The sequence below is a fragment of the Neoarius graeffei genome, chromosome 4 (assembly GCF_027579695.1).
Source record: "Neoarius graeffei isolate fNeoGra1 chromosome 4, fNeoGra1.pri, whole genome shotgun sequence".
Taxonomy (NCBI): domain Eukaryota; kingdom Metazoa; phylum Chordata; class Actinopteri; order Siluriformes; family Ariidae; genus Neoarius; species Neoarius graeffei.
In genome coordinates this window covers 78400513-78408755 of record NC_083572.1, presented here as the reverse complement: position 1 = coordinate 78408755, position 8243 = coordinate 78400513, and positions in this window count along the sequence as shown.

Sequence of the window (8243 nt, the reverse complement as noted above, 5' to 3'; positions counted from 1 at the left end):
TTTGGTTATATGATGGTGACTTCCTGTGAATAAGACCAGAACAAATATGGCTTTGTGTTTGTTTGAAAAGAGAGTCTGATAATGCTTCACAGGTGAACTGATGAGTGCTTACCAGACAATGGAGATGACACTGACATCATAAAATACTCAGAAAAGGACAAATATGTACATGCATTGCTTGGTTCAGATTTTTGAAGTTGTTTGAAATAAATGACTGATGCCTTTCTGAAGATCTCATCTCATCTCATTATCTGTAGCCGCTTTATCCTGTTCTACAGGGTCGCAGGCAAGCTGGAGCCTATCCCAGCTGACTACGGGCGAGAGGCAGGGTACACCCTGGACAAGTCACCAGGTCATCACAGGGCTGACACATAGACACAGACAACCATTCACACTCACATTCACATCTACGGTCAATTTAGAGTCACCAGTTAACCTAACCTGCATGTCTTTGGACTGTGGGGGAAACCGGAGCACCCGGAGGAAACCCATGTGGACACGGGGAGAACATGCAAACTCCGCACAGAAAAGCCCTCACCGGCCACGGGGCTCGAACCCGGACCTTCTTGTTGTGAGGCGGCAGCGCTAACCACTACACCACCGTGCTGCCCCCTTTCTGAAGATGACTTAAAATATTTTAAAGCACACAAGAAATGATATGTTGGATTGCTGTTGAGTCAGGAACTGAATGAATTTGGTGGTCATAAGATCTGCAAGGGCATCTTATGCATTGCTAAAATACTTAGAGGACCTAAACGGAAATAAATTTTAAAATAATCAAATTCAATTAATTTGAAAGAATCAGCAAGAGGTTGTGGATTCGTAGGCTTCTAGTTGAAAATAATAATAATTAAAAAAAAAATCAGCAGAGCGCTCTGATTCTCACTCTGTACAAATGCCTCTCTCATTTATTCTTTCTTCTTTTTCTGGTCCTAGAGAGTGATACCATGTGCCTTATTCCCCATAATGTTACCTAATACTTCACACTTGATACTGCCAGGGTGCAGGCACTTATGGATGCAATTGCAGGGGAAAGCAGGTACAGCGCAAACTGCAAACAGAGCCAAATTGGAGAGCAGGAATTGTAGTCAGAAAACAGGCAGCAGTCAGTTGACCGGCAAACAGAGTAACGTAGGGCAGACGAGAAGATGAAGTTGGGAACAAACATAAACAGAGGTCTTAACTGGAGGTCAGGCAGAACTCAAACGGCTTGGTAAAGTCAGGTACGGGACACAGAATGATACTTTGCACTGAATGTGTGTTTGAGCAGGGTTTAAGTAGACAGAGTGACTGGAGGTGAATTGGTGACAGGTGATGTAATTAGTAATCTAGTGACAGGGGGTACTGTGACTCTTGGGAAGTGTAATCCGGAGCAGCCATGTTTGGAGGCTGCTCTGAACTCAGGCTTTCCACATTGTTATTGACAGAACCCCCTCTGAGGAGCTCCCTCTGGGAGCAACTTCTTTCCTTGGTCGACCTCTCTTTCTTGGTGCAGGCTTGTCGGAGTACTGGCTGTGAAATTCCTGCATGAGGAGAGGGTCTAAGATGTCTCTTGAACTGATCTAGCTGCATTCCTGTGGGCCATAACCTTCCCAGTCAACCAAGTACTTGAGTTGTCCTTGTCTGTGGTGGGAATTGGATCTTGTTGACCTAGTAGATGGGTTCTTCTTCAATGTTTGGGGAGGGGGTTTCTTGAGTGGGTGTCTCAGAGGCTAGGGGACCTTGGATAGCTGGTTTGAGGCAGGAGATGTGAAATGTGGGTGCCATCTTACTGTGGGGAGGAAGCTCGAGCATGTATGAGACCTTGTTGATCCTACATAGAATCTTGAATGGACTTATGTATTGGGCTTGTAAGTTTCTGCAGGTGTTAGGTTCCTTTAAGTCCTTCACTGATACCCATACTTGATCACCTGGGGCATATTCCAGTGTGGCACTTCTGTGCTTGTTGGCATAGTGCTTGTACTTGGTGTTTACATTCTCCAGTCTCTGGTGGACCTCCTCTCATACCTACTGGCTCCTCTGGAACCATGAGTCTATGGTCAGAATCTGCATAGGGGCATCAGCCCATGGGAAGAATGGAAGTTGATATCCAAGTACGCATTGGAATAGGGTTAACTGAGTGGCTGAGTGCCTGAGAGAATTCTGTGTGTACTCCGTCCACAAAAGGAATTGTGCCCAGTCCTTCTGGTTCCGCAAGCAGAATATGCAAAGGAAACAACCCACCTCCTGTTTTGCATGCTCTACTTGGCTGTTAGACTGAGGGTAATATCCAGATGTGAAGCTAACAGACACTCCCAGTCTGTCCAAGAATCTTGACCATAGTCTAATGAACTGGGGACCCCAATCACTAACTATGTCTTCAGGAATGCCACAGTAATGGAAGATATGGGTGAATAACAATTCAGCAGTTTCAAAGGCAGTGGGAAGACCGGGTAATGGAATGAGCTTGACTGCTTGTGAAAATCTATCGATGATGACCAGAATAACTGTGTTGCCTTGGGACTGTGGTAGATCTGTGAGAAAGTCAATTGCAATGTGTGACTGGGGCCACTGAAGAAGAAGAAACCTTTATTTGTCACATGTACACTTCAAGCACAGTGAGATTCATCCTCTGCATTTAACCCATCTGAAGCAGTGAACACACACACACACACCCAGAGCAGTGGGCAGCCATACTACACTCCCCAGGGAGCAGTTGGGGTTAAGTACCTTGCTCAAGGGCACTTCAGCCCAAGGCTGCCCCATGTTAACCTAACTTCATGTCTTTGAATTGTGGGGGAAACTGGAACACCCGGAGGAAACCCATGCAGACATGGGGAGAACATGCAAACTCCATACAGAAAGGCCCCCGCTGGTTGCTGGGCTCGAACCCAGAACCTTCTTGCTGTGAGGCAACAGTGCCAGCCACTACACCACCATGCCAAAGTACTGGGAGAGGACACAGCTTACCAGCAGGGGGAGCTCTAGGAACCTTAGCTTGGGCACAGACAGAGCACGAGGAGACAAAATGGTTAATGTCCGAAATCATGTTTTCCCACCAGTACTTGTTCTGGAGGAGTCTGGTAAGTGCAGTGGCTGCTGGGATGTCCAGTGGCAGGAGAGGAGTGAACCCAAGTGATGAGTTTGTCTCTGAGTTTGGGTGGAACATGCATGAGTCTGGGCAGACAGTTTTCAGGAGGATTTGTGGGTTGTGATTGTCTGATCTCCTTGTTGATGTCCCAGGTTATGGCTTGTAGGAAACATTCAGGCAGAAGTATAGAGGTGAGTTCAGATGTGTGTGACAACAGAGTGTGGACTCTGGAGAAGGCATCTGCTTTAGTATTTCTGGAGCTGGGACATTAAGAGATCGTAAACTGGAACCTGATGAAGAATAAGGCCCATCTGGCCTGCTGGGGGTTCAGATGCTTAGCAGTCCTTAAGTATTCCAGGTTCTTTTGGTCAGTCAGGATCGTGAACAGGTGTGCTGCACCTTCCAACCAGTGCCTCCATTCCTCTAAGGCCAGCTTGATAGCCAGGAGCTCTTGGTTACCGATGTCATAATTCCTCTCTGCAGGTGTGAGTTTCTTGGAAAAGAAAGTGACTAGATGAAGCTTGGGTTTATCTCTGAAATGTTGAGAGAGGACAACTCCTACTCCAGTCGCTGATGCATCTGCCTCCACAGCAAATGGCTTGGAAGGATCCAGATGCTGAAGTATGGGAGCTGTAGTGAATGCTGACTTGAGCTGGTTGAAAGCTTCCTCAGCTGCAGGATTCCAGTGGAGCCGATGTGGTCCATTTTCAGGAATGATGCGAAAGGGGCAGTGATGGTGCTGAATCTGCGGATGAAGTGGCAGTAGAAATTTGCGAACCCCAGAAAGCACTGCAACTCTTTCACAGATGTGGGAGTGGGCCATGACGTGACCACCAAAACCTTGGCCTGGTCCATGCTCACCCCCTCAGAGCTGATAATCTACCCCAGGAATGAGATCTGGTTGACAGAATTCACACTTTTCTGCCTTTATATACAGGTGGTTCTGGAGCAGGAGAGAGTACTGACCTGACATGCTCGTGGTAGATGTTCTCATCTGGGGAGTAGATCAGGATGTCATCGATATAAGCGATCATGAACCTCCCCAGCATGTCCCTGAGCATGTCATTAATGAGGCACTGGAAGACACTTGGCGCACAAGATAGGCCATAAGGCATGACCAAATACTCGCATTGGCCCATGGTAGTGCTAAATGCAGTCTTCCATTCATCAGCCTCATGGATCCTGACCAAGTTATAGGCACTATGAAGGTCTAGCTTTGAAAAGATCTTAGCTGATTTGAGCTATTCTAGGGCTGAAGGCACAAGTGGGAGTGGATAAGGGTATTTCACTGTGATCTGGTTCAGACCTCAATAGTCTATGCATGCACCCCCCACCCCTTACTTCTCAACAAAGAAGAACCCTGCTGAAGCTGGAGATGTGGAGGGTCTGATATACCCCTGCTTCAAGGCTTCTTGTACATAATCCTCCATAGCTGCTTGCTTGGTTAGGGACAAAGGGTAAATGCAGTTATGAGGAGGAGTTGTACTTGGGAGGAGGTCAATAGCACAGTCATAGGGACAGTGAGGAGGCAGACCACAGGCTTTCCCTTTACTGAACACTTCCTTTAGATCAAGGTAACAGGAAGGAACGTTGTTGAGGGAGTCTGGCAGAGGGCTCTCTACAGAGGTGGACAAGAGTGCCAGTTGAGGTAGTTTCAAACAACTTTGAAAACAGTAAGGAGACCACTGAAGAATGTCCCTTTGTTGCCATGAAATCAGAGGACCGTGGAGTAGAGCCCTGCACTCCCGTGGGACCCGACGCAAAGCAGTGCGGCGCGGGATAAATTTTGAAAGCTCATTGCGGGCGCGGGCGGGAGGGGGAGTGCACATTGCGGGCGTGGGCGGGAGAGGTGATAAGCTGCAGTCCCGCTAACTAAAAACGTGTTTAAAATAACATTTATAAATTATTAATTTATGTCTATCATATATAATTTGTGCTGGATATTTTATTTGGCATTAATAAAAACATTTTAAGATGCCTAAATTTGCGGATGTGTTCTAATCTCGCGTACATTTCTGATTCCTTTCCGCTCTTCCGTGTTTGAGATCTCCGATCATGGCAGAAGAGCAGAGCTCCTCTAGTGAAGCTCACAGTGCTTCAGAAGTAAGTGCTGCTTTAAAAAGAGGTACATTTACCGTTAAAAAGTCAAGAGTATTAGTCCTAGGTATTAAAAAGTATTAAAAAAGTATTAAAAAGTATTAACTAGTATTAAAAAGGACTGTGTATCGCACAGATTGTTCAATTTAAAGCGAGAAATAGACAATGTATAATCTGAGGAGCTGGTTGTGGTTGCGCAACACTTCACATGAGAGGAGAATGAAATCGCGGTTGGAATCATAACGCCACAGACTCAGAAGTGGGAGTGCGAGTGCGCAAAGTGAGAGCTGTCAATCAAAGCGAGAGCTGTCAATCAAAGCGAGAGCTGTCAATCATGAGCGCATGCAGCGCTCAACTTGGAATGTGTCAGCAGAATGTCAGAGTCTAAACAATAAACTTACAATAAATGAAGGATCGGTCAGTGGAGAGCTCAGCTAAGCTCAGCATGTTTAATTCCCCAAGCCAATGACAGGAACTTTCGTGAGAAATAACGCGAACGTCTGCATCATGCGGGATTTGCGGGCGGGAGCGGGACAAAATATGGCAGGCACGGGTGGGAGCGGGACTGAAAATCATAATTCTTTGCGGGAGCGGGCGGGAGCGGGACTGCACAATGCGGGCGCGGGCGGGAGCAGGACTGAAAATTCTGTCCTGCGCAGACCTCTACTGTGGAGTCGGCCAAGGGTATCCCAATATTAGGTCATGACGTGCAGTTTGAGTGATGAACAGGGATATGTGTTCTTTGTGAATGGCTCCCACTCGAGTCTCGAGGGGAGTTGTGCGCGTTGAGACCAGTCCCTTACCTATGGGACCCCCGTCGATGGTTTTCAACTTGTTTGGTCTCAAGAATTAGTTGGTGGTCAGGTGGTATTCCTGGACAATAGAGCTATGGTATTTATGAAGTTTCCTTCAGCTCCTGAGTCTATGAAGGCCGAAAGTACAATGGTTGTGTCTGTCAGTTTCAATATCACAGGTACATGAAAGGAGTGTGATTTGTGAGTAATTTCTGAACTCGCCAGGTTAGGTGGGCTGGTTACTTTGCTGGGGTGGTTGTCCCTCAGGGGTCAAATAGGGCATTTAGAAATCTGATGACTGGATTCCCCACAATAAAAGCAGAGGTCCTCACATATTCTTCTTCTTCTTCTTCTCCTCTCTCTCTCTCTCTCTCTGATTGTCGTAGTCATGTACGCGAGACCTCCATTGGAGTTGGAGAGCTCATGGTAGGAGAGGGATTAGAGGATGCCTGCAGTGAGGATTGATTATGGATGAGGTGATCCAGATAGATAGCCAAGTCTATCAGAGGGTCAAAGGAGAGATGTTCATCACAGCAGACTAGCTCACTGAGCACTTCTGGGCATAAACCTTGATGAAACATAGCCTTTAGTGCTGGTTCATTCCAACCGCTGCTGGCAGCTAGTGTGCGGAAGTCCAGCGTGTACTCCACAACTCTCCTTTCTCCCTGTCTGATCATTAACAAACTCTCACCAACTTCTTTGCCCTCAGGCTGGTGGTCAAAGACTCTCTTAAAAAGCTCCAAGAAATGGTCGTAAGACATGATGTATTCACCTCCACACATCCACATTGCACTTGCCCACTGTAGAGCTTTACCTGAGAGGAGACTGATGAACTGAGGAATCTTTTGTTTGTTGGTTGCCCCTGTGAGCAATGAGAAATACAGAGAACATTGGAGAAGGAATCCCTTGCATTGAGATACTTCACCCAAGAATTTTTCAGGTAGAGGAATCCTCCAAGATGCACCAGCAGGCAATGAGGGGTGTGTGAGGATGGCCTGCGACACTACAGCAGTGAGCTGCGACATCCTGGTGTTGAGATCACTGCTCATCTGCTGGTGCTCTCCTACCAGACACCCCTGTGCGTTGATCACAGTCTGCTTTGCCTCCGATGCTGCATCCATAGATGGCGAAGTATCCTGTCATAGTGCAGGTACTTATGAATGCAACTGCAGGGGAGAGAAGTTACAGCGCAAACTGCAAACAGAGCCAAATCGGAGAACAGGAATCATAGTCAGAAAATGGGCAAAGGTCAGTCAATCTGCAGAGTAATGTAAGGCAGATGAAAAGACGAAGTCAGGAACAAATGTAAACAGAGGTCTTAACTGGAGGTCAGGCAGAAATCAAACGGCTTCGTAAAGTCAAGTATGGGACACAGAACACACTGAATGTGTGTTTGAGCAGGGTTTAAGTAGACAGAGTGATTGCAAGTGAATTGGTGACAGGTGATATAATTAGTAATCTGGTGATGGGGGGGCGCTGTGACTCTTGGGAAGTGTAGTCCGGAGCGGCCATATTTGGAGGCTGCTCTGAACTCAGGCTTTCCATGTTGTTACTGACAGATACTTAAAAGCATTTACTATATACTCATCCAGATTATTAGCAGATACGTTTAATGGGTTCATACATGAGAGATTCATTTAATTAAAAAATGCAGGGATGATGTGAACAACTTTGCTGAAATTTCATGTTTGCTTTTTGACTTGTATTTTTTTCCATTTTAATGAACACTTAATCAACAATTATTCACAACTATAGTTTAATTCTAATTATTTTTAAGGCATCAGTTAATGGTGCTGCCTCACAGATCCAGGGTCTGAGATTTAATCCTGAGCTTGGGTTATTGTCTGGTTGGGTTTCCTGTGTGTTCCTGGGATAGACTCTGGATCCACCATGACCCTAACCAGTATAAAGCTGTTATTGAAGATGAAGCTATAAATGGATGAATTGTAATGATGCAATTAGAAGGCGGGGAGCTCAACTATTTTTTTTTAGACTTTTGTGGCATTTTTCTTTTTTTTATACTAACACAAAGGTTGTTCAATATAACAAAACAAAACAAAGACAATAGACAAAGAAAATACTGCATAGACAGTGAATACAAGATGTGTAACGAACAAAGGGAAGAGATAGATTTCTAAAGTGCAAATTAAATCCTTAAGTGATTTGTACAATATCGATGATTTGTAGTATATACACCATACCAGTCAAAAGTTTGTACACTCCTACTCATTCATGGGTTTTTCTATTTTGACCATTTTCTCCACTGCAGAATAATACTGAAG